The sequence below is a fragment of the Panicum virgatum genome, chromosome 8N, assembly GCF_016808335.1.
Source record: "Panicum virgatum strain AP13 chromosome 8N, P.virgatum_v5, whole genome shotgun sequence".
Taxonomy (NCBI): Eukaryota; Viridiplantae; Streptophyta; class Magnoliopsida; order Poales; family Poaceae; genus Panicum; species Panicum virgatum.
This window is the reverse complement of record NC_053152.1, coordinates 4,125,855-4,142,866: the sequence shown is the minus strand read 5'-3', so window position 1 is coordinate 4,142,866 and position 17,012 is coordinate 4,125,855. Positions and strand designations below refer to the sequence as shown.

At 56.1% G+C, this 17,012-nt stretch overlaps 1 pseudogene; it reads right to left on the bottom strand.

Annotated features, from left to right (window-relative positions):
• Positions 1-15,581, bottom strand: part of LOC120686633 — a 51,995-nt pseudogene extending 36,414 nt beyond the window's left edge.
• Between the last annotated feature and the right edge of the window lie 1,431 nt (positions 15,582-17,012).

Genomic DNA, 17,012 nt, shown 5'->3' with positions numbered 1-17,012 from the left:
AGCGAGGGGGATTTCGGTCCTTCCCGGGAGTGCTTCATGGTGGACCTTGCGGACGAGCAAAATGACAACGCCCCAGGCAACGACGGGGAAGCCGGGGCGGGCGCGCGGGCAAAGCAACCAGCGAACCCGCCTGCAGCGCCTTCCTCGTCAAGCTCGGCGGGCGCGACAGGCCCAGCTGGCGCAGCTCAAAGAGCTTCAAGCCAAGCTCGACGAGCAGCGTCAACAAACCCAGGAGCTACGCGCCGCACTCGAGCAGCAGCGTGCCGTGCCTGGTGCACACGCCCAGGCGGCGGGACGTGTTGCCCGGGAGCGCATCCTGGCCGACGACAACGTCGACAAATCTCCGGAACTGAAGACGGCGGGCGAGAAGCTCGTCGCTGCGGCTTACCTACTCCAAGCTATGCCCGAGCCATCGACACCTTCGGGCCGCAACCTGCGCCGCGAGGCACAGGAGCTCATCGAGCAAGCTGCCGTGCAGCAGGCCGAGAGTTCTGCGTCTCGCATGCGCTCGAAGGCCCCGGAGCAGTGTGATGGGACTGCGCACCAGGACTGTGAGGTCTCCGTGCACACACCCCCAGCGGCGAAGGGCAAAGCAGCCGTAGCGCCCGGCGTGAGGACACCCTCGGTGCAAGAGCGCATCGGGAGAGTTCCCGTAAGGGAGCGAATCCGTGACACTCGCGGGCACGCTGGCGACGGCGACGCCGGCAACGTCATCGACGGCAGGAGGTACACCCCTCGACGGGGTGGACGCTTCGACCCCGAGCACGACAGGGGTGAGTCACCAGAGCCTCCGGGCACCCGGGTGTTCAGCCGGGAGATTCGAACCGCGCCTTTTCCCCCGCACTTCCGACAACCCAACACCCTCGTCAAATACTCGGGCGAGACTGATCCTGCAGTCTGGCTTAACGACTACCGCCTAGCATGCCAGCTAGGCGGCGCGACAGAGGACGCGGCCATCATCCGCAACCTTCCTCTCCATCTTGCTGACGCCACACGAACGTGGCTCGAGCACCTGCCTGCGGATCAGATCCACAACTGGGTCGATTTGGTCCACATCTTCGTGGGCAATTTCCAGGGCACGTATGTTCGCCCTGGGAACTCTTGGGACCTCAAAGGGTGTCGCCAAAAGCCCCGCGAGTCCCTGCATGACTACGTGCGACCCTTCTCCAAGCAATGCACCGAGCTCCCCAGCGTCACCCACGTCGAGGTCATTAACGCTTTCCTCGAGGGTACGACGTGCAGGAACTTGGTGCATGAGCTTGCGAGAAGCCGACCCGTTAACACCAATGAGTTGTTCGACGCTGCCACCAACTACGCCGCCGGCGAGGAAGCGGTTGGTGCCATCTTCGACGACAAATCGAGCAAGCGCAAAGACGATGCGCCCGCGAAGGGCGGCAGCGTCAAACCCAATGCCCCCGCCAAGAAACTGAAGCGGGGGAAGAAGGGAAAGAACCCGGTCCCACCAAGCCAACGCGGGTCAAGACAGGCAGGGGACTCCGAGGAGGCCTTTGCAGCTGCCCCAGACCACAAGGGACCTCGAGGCCCCCCTCGAGGCGGTGGAGGCCAGTTCGATGACATGCTTAAGAAGCCGTGTCCTTACCACAAGGGCCCGGTCAACCATACCCTCGAGCAGTGCGAGATGCTCAAGAAATACTACAACCGCGTCGCGCATCGCGACGAGGACAAGAAGAAGGATGCTGGTGACAAAGGTGGAGATGACGAGTTCCCCCCAGTGGAGAACGCCTTCTTCATCTTTGGAGGAACAACGACGAATATGACTTCTCGACAGCGCAAGCGTGAGCGCCGCGAAGTCTTTTCCGTTACCAAAGCCACGCCATCCTACCTCGACTGGTCGAAGGATACCATCGCCTTTGGCCGCGAGGACCACCCCGACTACGTCCCGCATCCCATCATCGGCAACACTCGCTTCTCCAAGGTGCTCATGGACGGAGGCAGCAGCCTCAACATCATGTACGCCCTACCTTGGAGCTCATGGGGATCGGACTGGACAAGCTTCGCCCCAGCAAGTCGCCATTCCATGGCGTTGCGCCGGGGAAGCGAGTCCAACCCCTCGGCCAGATCGATCTGCCTGTATGCTTCGGCACAGCCGCCAACTTCCGCAAGGAGGTTCTTACTTTCGAGGTGGTGGGATTTCGAGGGTCCTATCATGCCATCCTTGGTCGTCCTTGTTACGCCAAGTTTATGGCTGTCCCCAACTACACCTACCTCAAGCTCAAAATGCCGGGTCCGAAGGGCGTCATCACCATCGGCTCTTCGTTCGAGCACGCCTACGAGTGCGACGTCGAGTGCGTTGAGCGTGCGGAAGCTCAAGCGGAGGACGAGGCCCTCGCAGCCACCCTCGACAAAATGGCGAGCGAGGCCTTAGACTCCACGCACCGACACGCCGGGAGCTTCGAGCCCGCCGAGGGTATCAAGAAAGTACCCCTCGACCCAAGCCACTCCGACGACAAGGTGTTGCAGATCAGCGCCACCCTCGACGACAAATAGGAAGTGGTGCTCGTCGATTTCCTCCGCGCCAACGCAGATATCTTTGCGTGGAGCCCCTCGGACATGCCTGGCATACCGAGGGAGGTCGCCGAGCACTCTCTTGATGTCCGACCCAACTCCAAGCCGGTGAAGCAGCGCCTAAGACGCTTCGACGAGCTCAAGCGCCGGGCGATCGGCGAGGAGTTGCAGAAACTTCTGGCGGCCGGATTCATCAAAGAGGTATTCCATCCCGAGTGGCTAGCTAATCCAGTATTAGTGAAGAAAAAGAGTGGAAACTGGAGGATGTGTGTGGACTACACTAGTCTAAATAAGACATGTCCGAAGGTTCCCTTTCCCTTGCCACGAATTGATCAGATTGTAGATACTACTGCGGGATGTGAGCTCTTATCCTTTCTTGATGCTTACTCCGGTTACCACCAAATCAAGATGAAAGAGTCCGACCAGCTCGCGACTTCTTTATCACACCTTTTGGCATGTACTGCTACGTTACGATGCCCTTTAGCTTCAGAAATGCCGGAGCTACCTATCAACGGTGTATGCTCCACATTTTCGGAGACCATCTCGGGCGGAGCGTAGAGGCATATGTCGATGACATCGTTGTAAAATCCAGGAAGGCGGACGACCTGGTTGCCGATCTCAGGATCGCATTCGATTGCCTACGGGCCAAAGGGGTAAAACTTAACCCCGAGAAGTGCGTATTCGGGGTGCCTCGAGGCATGCTCTTGGGTTTCATTGTCTCCCAGCGGGGCATCGAACCCAACCCTGACAAAGTCTCGGCCATCACTCGGATGGGACCGATCCGAGACTTGAAGGGGGTACAGAGGGTCATGGGATGCCTAGCGTCCCTTAGCCGTTTCATCTCGCGTCTCGGCGAGAAAGGCTTACCCCTGTATCGACTCTTGAGGAAAACCGAGCACTTCACGTGGACCCCCGAAGCTCAAGAAGCCCTCGAAAGGCTGAAGGCATCGCTCACTCATGCTCCCATTCTTACGCCACCTACGGACGGCGAGCCCCTCTATCTGTACGTAGCTGCGACGACCCAAGTGGTCAGCGCGGTGATCGTGGTTGAAAGACAAGAGGAGGGTCAGGCTCTGCCCGTCCAGCGGCCGGTGTACTATATCAGCGAGGTGTTGTCCGAAACCAAGACACGCTATCCGCAGATTCAGAAGCTGCTCTACACAGTAGTGCTAGCTCGACGCAAGTTGCGCCACTACTTCGAGGCTCACCCCGTCACCGTTGTCTCGTCTTTCCCCTTGGGAGAGATAGCCCGCAACCGGGAAGCCGAGGGTAGAATTGCCAAATGGTCTGTGGAGCTGATGGGAGAGACCCTCGCCTATGCCCCCCGCAGAGCGATCAAGTCCCAAATCTTGGCTGACTTCGTGGCTGAGTGGACGGACACTCAGCTACCCCCGGCACAAATCCAGGGCGAATGCTGGATTATGTACTTCGACGGGTCGGTGATGAAAACTGGCGCCGGTGCCGGCCTCCTATTCATCTCACCCCTCGGAGAACACATACGGTACGTGATCCGCTTGCATTTCCCTGCTTCGAACAATATGGCGGAGTATGAGGCCCTCCTCGGTGGCCTCCACATCGCCATCGAGCTCGGCGTCAAACGCCTCGACGCGCGCGGTGACTCTCAACTTGTCGTCGACCAAGTAATGAAAGAGTCCAGCTGTCACGACCCGAAGATGGAGGCATACTGCAACGCGGTGCGCCGCCTCGAAGACAAATTTGACGGTCTCGAGCTCAATCATGTCCCGCGCAAGTACAACGAGGATGCCGACGAACTGGCCAAGATAGCCTCGGGGCGGACCACTGTCCCCCCGAATATCTTCGCCCGCGACATCGCCAAGCCCTCCACCGAATTCAAGGACCCGCCGGAGCCGGGCCCCTCGTCCACCGGGTTCCCCGGCGGGAACCCCCCGGCGGACGGGGTCGAGCCCATGGACATTGACTTTGGGACCACCTCCGTGGACGAGGCCGAAGCAATGGAAGTCGACGAGGCCCCCACCTCGCGAGACTGGCGCGTCCAGTACCTTGACTGGATGATTCGAGGGATCTTACCCTCGAACCGTGCTCAGGCACGACGCCTCGCCAGGAGGGCCAAGTCCTTCGCTCTAATCGACAATGAGCTACACAAGCGCAGTCCCTCGGGCGTCTTGCAGCGATGCATCCCCCTCCCCGAGGGCAAGGAGCTGATCCGCGACATCCACGCTGGCATCTGCGGCCATCACGCCGCGCCACGTACCCTCGTGGGCAACGCGTTTCGGCAAGGATTTTACTGGCCCACCGCGGTCGCCGACGCCACCGACGTCGTGCGGACCTGCGAGGGTTGCCAGTTCTATGCTCGAAAAACACATCTTCCAGCCCATGCTCTGCAGACCATCCCCATCACGTGGCCGTTCGCCGTGTGGGGGCTGGACCTCGTCGGTCCGCTGAAGAAGGTGCCCGGGGGCTTCACCCACTTGCTGGTGGTGGTCGACAAGTTCTCCAAATGGATCGAGGCTCGACCCATCGGCAAGATCAAATCCGAGCAAGCAGTCCAATTCTTCACCGACATCATCTTCAGGTTCGGGGTCCCAAACTCGATCATCACCGACAACGGCACCCAGTTCACAGGCAAGAAGTTCTTGGCGTTCTGTGACAGCTTCCACATACGTGTGGACTGGTCGGCTGTGGCACACCCACAGACGAACGGGCAAGTGGAGCGTGCCAACGGCATGATCCTCCAAGGACTAAAGCCAAGAATCTTCAACAAGCTGAACAAGTTCGGCCGGAGGTGGCTCACGGAGCTACCCTCGGTCATCTGGAGCCTGAGGACGACCCCGAGCAGAGCCACGGGCTTTTCTCCATTCTTCCTGGTCCATGGTGCCGAGGCTATCCTCCCCACTGACTTGGAGTACGGATCGCCGAGGCTCAAGGCATATCAAGAGCAACGAAACCAGCGAGCTCGCGAAGACTCGATGGACCAAGTGGACGAGGCTCGAGACATGGCGCTCCTCCACTCTGCGCGCTACCAGCAGTCCTTGCGAAGGTATCAAGCGCAGAGGGTCCGGCGCCGAGACCTCAACGAAGGGGACTTGGTGCTAAGGCTTCGACAAGACAACAGGGGCCGCCACAAGCTCTCACCTCCATGGGAAGGACCGTACATAATCGCCAAGGTGCTCAAGCCCGGCACGTACAAGCTGGCCAACGAAAAGGCGAAGTCCTCACCAACGCTTGGAATATACAACAGCTACGTCGCTTTTATCCTTAGCATTTCAAGCTATTTGTATATTGTTCGTACTCGCATTTTCAATTTCCCGAAATAATAAGGAAGTACGCTTTACTTATTGCTTTTTGGGAACATTCCCGACCCTCGAGGGCTCAGGCGCGCACGAACATCGAGGTATGCTCGGCTTTACCCTCGGCAAAACCGAGCCTCCCTCGGGGGCTACTACGGGGGGAACCCCCGAACGTCCCCAAAAAGTCGCCAATGTTTTTTCGAAATATCTCCGTCCCGACCCTAAGCTTCTCGTATCCTTGGAAAAAACGGACACGAGGCATAAGTAACTACGGTACGGGGCTGGCTGAGTCGTGGGGCCGCCTACGCCTCCGGGATACGGCACCCCCCTCACCACCCTACGCCTACGTTGCTTATGAACGCGAACTTCCTTGCAGATGTTTATCTAAGTCGCATACGAAGAACACGGAAGTAAAGTAAAGAAACACAGGCTCGAACACACAAGGCCTCGACGGGCCACACATTCAAATTACAAAAACAAATCTCTTATATTCATAAAGTGCGATTACAAGGCGCGACTATGATAAACACTAATCTATTTACAATGGGCTTCGAGGCCCAACTTTCCTACAGGCATCCATCCCCCCCTGCGGGTCTTCAGGGGTGTCGAATTCAGCGATGGGAGGGATGTCTACCTCGAGCTTCTCGGCGAGGACGGTGGCGAATTCCTCTGCGGCTGCGTCAGCTTCATCCATGATGACCGACGTGGCGTCCGCATCAGCATCATCGGGAACGACGTACCCCGACGACACCCTCTGGAGATCCATGAGGTAATGCGTCGAGGCCACAGCGAGAGCCCGCAGGACACCGAGGCGGAAGGTACTCTTGGCGTGTTCGGCAATCCGGCCGCCTAGCGCGCGCAGGCGGCTGATCACCGAACTGCCCGAGACGGCGCCCTCCCCCTCGAGCTCTTGACACACGCTCACGGCGGTCTGCTCCAGCTCAGCAAACTCCATCTGTGCCGCCGTGAGCGCGGTGTGGACCGCTTCCTTCGCCGCGGTCTCATCCGCCACCTTTTGCCTCAGCTCTGAGCAAAGGAAATCAACATTAGCCACGAAAGAAAGCAAAACGACGGAAAATCGAAGGTACTCACCCGCCATGTTCTTTTGCGCCTCCTCCCTCTAGGTACGGGCGGCCTCCTCGAGCGAGGAAATGGAGGCTTCCTTTTCCTTAAGGCTAGCCCCCATGTTCTGGAGGGCCACCTCCCTCTCTTCGAGGGCCACACCCTGTTCCTGGAGGGTCCCGGCGAGCGCAACCACGGCCACCTCTTTGTGGAGGAGCTCGGCTTTCTGCTGCTCAAGAGTGGCGCCGAGGCGTTGCAGCTCGGCGCTCTGCGCCTCCGCCTCCCGAGCTCTCTCCTCGAGCGCCGTCCGAAGGCGCTGCAGCTCGGCAGCTTGTGCCTCGGCCTCCTGGGCCTTCTCCTCCGCTGCCGCCCTCTGGACGTCCCGCTCACCAGCAACCCGCGCCAGCTCCTCCTCCAGCGCCCGCTGACGCGCTCCCAGATCGGCCATTTTGGTGTTGGCGTCGATGTTTTTGAGCACCAGCTCGGCGTTGTGTTGCCCGAGCTGGCTCATCTGGGAGTACAGCCGGTTCATCTCGACGCTCTTTTGGCGCGAGATTTCCCTCAGCTGCTGCAAAGGGGGAGGGTGTGGGTGAGGACGCGTAAAAGCTAAAACCGAATCCGAGCAATTTTTGGGGGGAAATATTTACCTGGCTGACCTGGTAATCCGCGTTCTGATGAAGCTGATAAGCGCAGTCGAGGGCCTGCAAGATCTCGCGCCCAACGCCCATCTGCTTGTTCCAGGCCTCCTCCTCCTCCTGCTCCTTGCGAAGGAACTCTGAGGGGACACCGGACGGGACGATAACCCCGAGGTGGCTCCCCTCCGATGCCCCCGCTTCGAGCACGCCCGCGCTGGCCGACGCGAACTCAAGCAATATGTGCGGCGGCGCTCGCCGCAGCAGCGGGGTCGATATCCATCGAGTCCCCATACTCCTCGCTGCTGTCTGGCAGCTCCACCACCACCGTTGCGCCCCCCTGCGCCGTGGGCACGGGCACTATCGCGGCGGTACCCTCGTCTCGGGCCTCGGTGGGCTCCGAAATGGGGGCTCCTTCTACCGCTGGCGCCTCTTGCGCCATTTCTTCCGCGAGACCCTCGCCCTCGGCCCTCGAAGGCTCGAAGACGGGGGTCTCCTCCGCAGTTTGGCCGGCAGGGTGCTCCTGCGCGCCCCCGCCAGTTTCTCCTCCTATGTCCGGCCGGGCGGCGATATCTGCATCGCCCTGACCGGCCTCAACATCAATGACCGCTTGGGCGGCGCCACCGGCACCGCCCTGGCCGGTCTCCTCGGCGTCGGCCGCTTGAGCAGCCGCCTCGGCGCCACGGTGGCCGGCGTCACTCTGACCAGCGTCACCCTCCTTCTCCCGGGCTTGCTGCGCCGCCTGGGCCCCTCGGGCCACTGCCTCCCGTAGCCTGGCGGCCGCCGCCTCGAGATCCAAGGCGGGCGGGGGCTGCGGCGCCGTGTGCGGAGTGCTGCGAGCCCCGGTCTTGAGAGCCTTGGCCGGGGCAAGCCGCACTGCATCCTTGGGAACGGCCCCGGGGCTGGAAGTCAAGAGGCACGAGTTGAGCGGGATCAAGAAATTTACCAAGTACATAACAAAAAATGAAATCCAAAATGCTTACCCAGATCGAGCACTCATGCTCCTCTTCCTCGTGGCGCTCTTTCGAGTCTGGGGCATCGGGCTGTCCCTCGAAGACTGCCCCGAGGGCGCCCCCCTCGTGTCAGCCCGATGGCTCGAGGCTGCCAGCACGGACGACTACTCTCCCGCCGCGGCCTCGTGGCCGCGGATCAGCACCTGGGGCGCAGGCGGCCCCTCGCTGGTCGCCGGCGAGGATGACCCCCGTATCGCACCCTCGAGGGTGGGATTCGCCGATGACCCCGCTACGGCCCCCGGCTCCTCTGGCGCCACGGTTGCTCCCTCTTCCTCGTCCCACAGGTAGAACGGTAGGGGGCTCGCGCCCTCCCCGTCCCCCCTCGGTGCGCGGTCCTCGGCATCCGAGGCCTCCTCCGAGTCCTCCTCCTCGTCCTCCTCCGAGGACTCAGGTGTGGCGGGTCGCGGCTTCCCCTCCGCCCGAGCGAGCTGGCGCGCCTTGTCGTGCGCCGCCTTCCTTTTCCTCTTCCTCTCGGCCTTGGCCTCCACCGCGTCCTTCCGCCTCTTCATCTTCTCCGCGTGGAGGCGATTGATCAGGCGCTGTTCTGAGACCGGAGGCCTCGAGGTGCCGCATCTCAAACCCTGTACAATACACACAGATGGGGTCAGGAAAGGGGAACTACACGATGCACGACGAGTTCGAAGCCAAAACTCACCAGGGAAATATACCCTGGCTCGGGACGCATCTTGATCCTCCAAAGATCCGCGGGATCTTGGGGAAACTCCGCCACCGCATACTTCGCCCTTCGGGCGGCGTTGGTGTGGGAGAGAAGCTTGCTCGACGTCCTCGAGCCCTCGACCTTGCTCCCGGGGATGAGCCGGTAAATCGGCAGGGCCCTCTCCACAAGAGGGATCACCCTCTGCCGGTGAAAGTTCGCGATGACGTCCGCCGCTGTCAATCCCTTCCTCGCCAAACGCGCCAGCGCGTCGGTAAGGCCCTCGAGCCTGGCTTGTTGGGCTGGGGGCGACACCCCCCCAGTCCCACTTCGCCGGACGCTCCCGAAGAACCTTGTTAGTAAACGCCGGGAGCGCGCCGCTGAAGTTTCGAAGGTAGAACCACCCTCGGCTCCACCCGGAGTTGTTTGTCGTCATCTTGCTTGTGATGTAAAGGTTCCGCCGGTTCGGGCGGACGTGGAGCGTCAAACCACCGGCGCGCGCGAACCGCCTTGGCTGGTTCCGCGCGTTCTCGACGAAGAGCTCGCCGCGGAACAGGTGGATCCAGAGATCCTAGTGGACGTCGATGCCGAGGTACCCCTCGCAGACGGCGACGAAGACCGCCGCCTGCGAGATGGAGTTGGGGCTGAAATTGTGCAGCTCCACTCCGTAGTACTCGCACAGCGCCCTCATAAACTTGCTGGCGGGGACGCCGAAGCCCCGTTCGTGGAGGCGCACGAAGCTCACGACATAACCCTGCGGGGGCTCCGGCTCAGACTCGTCCGGGCGCGGGGAAATCCACGCCGGCGCCCCCGCGTCGGGGTTCCGCGGCAGCAGCCGATCGGCGACCAGCTGCTCCAGCACCGCGACGGTGGCGGAGGACTTCCCCCATGGCAAGGGCTCCTGGATATCCGACATCTCCGAGAGTCGAGGGGGGATGGAAAAAGGAAGGCTCCGAAATGGCTAAGTCTCTTCCTCTCTTCAGGCTAGGGGACATCGCAGGAGCAGGACCCCACGGGCCCAATGCTCTTCCGCTGATCCCACTGAAGCTGAGGGATGGTGCGCACGCCCACTCCGGTCTTCCCCAACCGCTCGCAATCATTCTTCTAGCGCCAAAAGCTTAAAAAAGCCAGGCCACCCCATCTGGGGGCCGGTCGCAAAAAGGCAATGGAAACATTACAAGATTTAGGCAATGCTGGAAGAAAGAGTCGGAAGGCTGGAGAAGAAGGGAAATCGCACGACCCCTATTTATAGCTGTGCCGGGCACGAAGCTTCGAGCTTTCCGAAGAGCGGAGGCTTGTATCGCCCGTGACAAAGCGGCGCTCCACGAGCAAAGAATGTCCTCGGTCCCTGCGCCGAGACACGACCGAACGAAATAAAGCGGAGCTGAGTCCCCGGATGCTAAGCGGTGCAGCATCGGCCCTGGCCGGATGCCCTCGAACGGCGCGCCGTAAAGCAACCAGGAACGCTGGGGCCAAGGCCCTACGTACGGGACAGCACGATGGGAGCACCAGCTGCCAAGCAGCGGGTGCCACCATCGCCCTGGCCCCCCTCAGTGCGCGGACACGTCTTGTCCTTCAAACAAACAAACAAAGAGGCGCGCGCCTCGAAGTACACCCCCCACGGGCGTACTATCCCGACCGGCGTGTTGTCGCACCCGCCGGGCCCGCGCTCAGGCGCGCCCAGCAGGTGCGCGACTTTGACTAAACACGTCGAGAGAGAGAAACCGCCGAATTACCCTTTGGACGAATCCCATGACTCGACCAAAGCCTCGGGGGCTACTGTCGGGTGCCACAATTAGGGACACCCTAATTGGAGTACTAAAACCACTTTTGAAAACACAAACACATGTTAAGTGGTCTGGCGATGTCACGTGCCCTTCCGGGAGGGGCACTCCGCATGCGCGGACGGTCCCGGACCTCCCTCTTGTGGGGTCCGGGACTTCCACGCGCCCCCGGACCTTCTAGCGCGCACGCTCGCACCCCGACCAGGGGGTCCGGGACCGTCCCACGCCATTACTACCGCTGGGACTCTGCAGGACGGACGCCTGCCATCTCCACGAGACCAAGGACGGAGCCCAGGATGACGGCGACGTGCGTCGCCTTCCCACAGTACACTTCCTACAGTGCTCGACCACTGTACCCGCGATTCAGGGGAAAACGACGACTTCCGCGCCCCTACACTCATGTACGCCGCCCCTCCTTACAACTATAAAAGGAGAGGGTGGGCTTCCTTTTGGAGAGGCTGATCGACTCTCTCCAATCAAAGGTTGGAAGTAAGTTCTCTGAACTCCCCCTCAGAGGACTCTCAGCACGACTGAGCACTCATCTCAACCAACTCCACCTCTAGCAGAGACTTGGGAGCTTCTCTCCCTCTCTCGCCTCGCTTGTATCCCCTACTACGAGCACTTCGGGTGCAAGATAATACAGTGCCCTCGCACACCCCCTTTGCTGGACGTACGGCCCCGCGGCCGGAACCAGGATAAAACCGTGCGTTACTGTGATTGCCTCTTGCATCATCATCTGGGACGAGGAAACACGCAGCATTTACTAGTTGGGATTCAGGCCCCACGGGTCGGAACGCCGACAACCCTCGATCCCAAGGTCTACACCCGTCGATGGGCTTAGCAGGCCTGTAGATGAGCTCATTAGGCTCGTCGATGGGTTTTTTCTTTTTCTCTTTTTTATTTAATTGACCGAGGCGGGCAGCAAACTATCTCAAAAAATAGGCCATTTACTGTGACCTTTCATCTGAGGTAGTTGCAAAAAATGTCTCGATTAATTATTTTTGCCCACCTCAGTTAAGACTTTTTTAGTAGTGATTCTAAATCTCACATCCTCTATTATCTATCAAATATTCTAACACATATTTTAAAATACATATTATCGTTATCAAGTTGTAATATATTTCATTTTGCATACCTCCATGTTTGTTTGATATATATTTGATTGAATCATTTATTTATGAATTGGTATTCTTATCATTTCCACCATTCATGAATACAGGATGACACATATGGTGGGTAGTATTTTTATATAAATAATTACATACAATATATTATTTATAATAGAAATAATAATTTAGAATTTTATATTGGTGCACTTTAATACTCCCTCCATCCATTTTTTATAGCTATATTTCAAAAACTTAATGTTAAAAAATGATAGCTATGTTTGCAGTTGGTATTAGCTATGTCAATAAATAGCACTAGTAACGAGGAGCTCATAGCTAAAATATTAGAGAACCAACAAAAACAAAATCCATATTGCATTTATCATATGCTAAGTAAGGTTTTTTTTTGTCATTTTGTCAAGGTGAAATATAGTTATCAAAAGTGGATGGCGTGAGTACTATGTTATGATTATACAAGTTAGATTCAAGTTACTTTAGCTCTTAATAATGACATAATTTAATCTATATGCAAATTTAGGGGTTATTTGCATTGTTTTACAATGACATAGGTGCGTAATTTAGCAAGATCAGAGAGTTACTTTAGATTTTTCATATAATGGCAGAGGTGAGTAATTTAGATACATATTTAGGGAGTTATTTTAGTATGTTTATAATAGCAGATGTGAGTAATTTATTAGAAAAGATATCGGATCCAATGACTATTATGATTAGAGTTGTCCGATTGATGGTTAGATGTTTTTGATTTTTTTGAGATTTTCTAGGATTTTTCTATTTCTTAGAGTGTCCACCTAGGATCCTAAGTGTTTTTACGTGGAGGCTAGCCTCCAATTAGTAATAATAACATAGATCCTTCATGTAAATCCTCATAAGTAACTCCCTAACATTCTAAAAATATCGTTCATCCATACATTAACAATAGCATCAGAATGAATATTTGTCAGCCTGAAGTAATCCCCTAAATTTGTAATGCAGAATAGATAGAGATAAGGAACAAGACATTGTTGTTATGGTGGAGATGGATGCCTTGGAGAAAAACACTAGTCTATGGTTTAATTTCCTAAAAGAACATAGATATAACGATACCCTAGGATGTCTATATAGTTAAAAACAATTATCCACCTCTGGCATTACGAAATTAATCTATGATAACCACCTAAATCTTTGACATTGCTGATATAGAAATCGATATGTGCAAAAGACAAAAACTAATATGGTCGCAAGGGATCCAACTCCTGCTGTTAATATCAGTGTAGCTAAAAATCATCGTACTTTAGTGTGATGGTGCTGTATTATGAGTGAACTGAAAACAATGATTTTATTCATTTCTGAGTTACGAACCTTCTTCTTGAGCAACAACCATGCATCTTCGGGATCAAGTTTATTGACATAGTGGTAGGGCTTTGTTGCCATCATCCCTCTCGCAACCATGACACGTCTTGTGGTGATGAGGACATGGCTACCATGAGCTAGTGCAGCACTGACCAAGGGAGTTTGGAGCACATCCTCCCATACTTGATGCTTCCAAAGATCATCCATCACCAGTAAGGTCTTTTCCCCATGCAAGGCTTCCTTAAGAGCTCGCTCAAGTGCGCCTCTCGTATTTCCAGCAGATTGGTGGTCACCCCCAGCTTCGATGATAGCTCTTCTCAGCAACTCAGTCTCACTGGAGTCCTGGTTCACACTTAACCATATTTTCTTTGTAAATTCTTGTTGGATAATGTCATGATTGAAGATCTTCTTGGCTAGGATTGTTTTACCAATCCCACCAACTCCCACGATAGAAAAAAACAAAAATTTTGTTGTTCTCACATTTTGATAGCTCTGCTGATGTTAGCATCTCCACCAAATTTCTTGTGTCCTCCTCAATATTCTCACCGACCAAACTTGACTCGTCAAGCTCAGCAGATGTCTCATGGCTACCAGGACAAGCCACCCTCCTGCTAAGGTCTTCGTTTGAGTTGATGTTGATGAAGTTGAAATGTAAGCTACGTTGCTTGATATCTTCTAACTTCTGGTTATGGTTCTTGATACGACTGCCAATCTTGTGGGCATGGATGGGATTCCGCACGCAGAACAAGAGTGGGTTGAAGCACCCTGCATCATGGCTTAGACCACGCTCCATGGCCTTGAGCTGACAGATGTCGAGGATGTTGGTGGCATCATACATGGCCTCTCTAAGCTCTAGTCACTACTATAGAATACATCATCGCTAACGCCCCATCACTGTCGGTTTGTTTCGAACCGGCGGTGATGCTTACATATCACCGCCGGTTCGTAATAACATCACCGCCGGGTCGTATTACGAACCGGCGGTGATATATAAGCATCACCGCCGGGTTGTAATATGGCCCGGCGGTGATGTGTTCTCCACCAATTTTTTTTTCATTCTCCCCACCCCCTCTCTCTCTCCGGTCCTTAGATTTTTTTCCTCCTCCCCCGCCGGACCTTATCCTCTCCCCACTGCTCCCTCCGAGCTCCTCTCTCGGTCTCCCCCTCCGAGCTCCTCACCCCCGGCCTTCTCCCCTCTCCTCCCTCCCATCCCCATCTCCGGCCTCCCTCCCCTCCTCCTCCCCGCTAGTGCAGGCTGCGGCGGCACGCAGCCGCGCAGCAGCGGGGCTTGGGCTGTGGATGCGCGGTGGCGCGCGGCGCGTGACTGCCGGCGGGCATGGCCGCGGCGGCGCCTATCTTGCCCCAATGCATCGCCGGCCTTTCTCCCCTGCTTCCCTACCGGATCTACGGCGGCGGTGGCTCGCGGCGTGCGTGCAGCGGCGACGGGTGCGGCGAGATCCGGCGCGGTGCCGTGCGAATCGAACTCCGTGAGGTGCGGTGCCCGTCCCCTCTCCTCCTCACGTTTCACAACTGCCCCTAACCTCGCCTCCCCTCTCTTCCCCCCGCAGGTAGGGACTGGCCGTGGCCGCCCTGGCCTTGCCCGCGGCGCTGCGACGACGGCTGCAGCAGCGCGGCGAGCGTCGGCTGCAGCAGCGCGGCGAGCGTCGGCTGCAGCAGCTCGGCGAGCGTCGGCTGCAGCAGCTCGGCGAGCGTCGGCTGCAGCAGCTCGGCGAGCGTCGGCTGCAGCGGCGTGGCGAGCGGCACGGCGAGCATCAATGACAGCAGCGCAGCCTGTTTTTTTTTTTGTTTCCTAACGGGGCAACACCGCCGGGTCTCAAACCAGCAGTGATGGTTCGGACTGTCACCGTCGGGTCTGAAACCGGCGGTGATGGCCCTGTCCATCACCAACGAGTTAAATCCAACGCCCCCCAAAACCGGCGGTGATAGCTATTTTGAACCAGCGGTGATGGGGGGCGCTGGAGTAGTGAGTACCCATGCCTGGACACTCTGGTCGGTGATGCTCCTCCTATCAGCATCCACGAGGAAGTTCTTGAGGTCCTTGAGCGTGATGTCCATTTTTTCGATCTCTCCGGTGACCCCCAGCAGCATATGCACCTCATCCCTTGCCATCTCCGTAAGCATGTTCTGGACGTAGGATGCCAAGGCATCTAGGACCACCGCCATGAATAGCCAGGTTTGGTTTCTGTATGTTGTACAAAAATTAAACAAATATCATATTTATGTGGAATTGATTTCAAAATGATGTCGAAGCTACTTTGAATGGTTTAATTAATTCTTATCCTGTACGTACTAAAAAGGATGAAATATTAAAGGAAGGAGAATAATTAATCACTATACCTACAACAAGCTAGCAATTTGTTATATATAGAGAAATTTCTTGATATCAACAATTCCTACCTAGCAACAGTCAAGGGTCTGCATTGGAATGTAATGTAGGCACACTGACATAGGACGGCAGAGCTACCTTGAAACCAAGCCAAAATTGACTCAGATGAGAAGATGGATGGTCGAATCTGAAGAACCTAGCTAGGATTTGCATACCCGGTGCTGCTTTGTGGTAACACAAGTAATTAAAGCCATCGTATACTTGTTTGTGGTAACACAAGTAATTCCATCGTATATTGTTTAACGGTCGAATCAGAATACAGCTGAATTTTAACATAAAAGAATTTGTATGTTTGTTTTTAAATATCGGTAATGCTTGATGGAATGTCCGATCCGACAGAGATTTATTACCATACCTCGATTATATTAGCAAGGGGGGAGGGGTGCAGTCCAGGATCATGAGCTCTTTGGTAGTGATATCCCGTCAGCTGAATTCGAATCCTTTTTTTGGTTACAACAGTGATCTCCCGTCAGGGGAAAAAGGCAGTTCCTAAAGTCCAACGATGATACTGCATGATGCAACAGACAAATTGGATCAAAATCGGAGGTCTCTGATTCGTACGGCCCCCCATTCAACGGCAGGAACCAAGAGGCAGAACTAAGCATGACAATTGCACAAACTAACCTGAGCCCTGAGGGCGGCAAGTCGAGCGACCACCGGAACCGATGCCAATGCCAATGTGTTTCATACGATGGGATCTGATTGTGCACAGGGTTAGAGGTGGACAAATCTGGCCTCAACACGGTCGTCGTCGGTCGACACAGCTACTGCTTGACAGAGGTGAAGGCTGATCGATGGCGAGGATTGCGGTAGGTACTGGGACACGAGATGAAATCGACTAAGGTGGAGAAGGGAGCTAGGATCACTACCGGGATCGGAGGGCTTTTTGCTCCAACGTGAGGTTGTTATGGCCAAGAACTGCCGTAGCTGGCAATGAATTTGGTGGCTTCGTTTCGCTGCTGGAGTAGTTGGAGTTCGAGTTGGAGTTGACAGTGGGAGGTGCTGAGGTGGCAAGGATAGAAATAACTGTAGGCATCTAGTACAACTGACTACAGTTTAAGATCAGCATGCATGTGTTAAATCTCATGGGGCAGCCTCGAGTGGCTCGAACCATCCCGTGTGACTGCATCGGGTTCAGATTGCAGGCTGCAATGATCCATGCCCTCCCGTTGCCCGTGAAAGAAGAATACAAAATTTGCTTCACACTA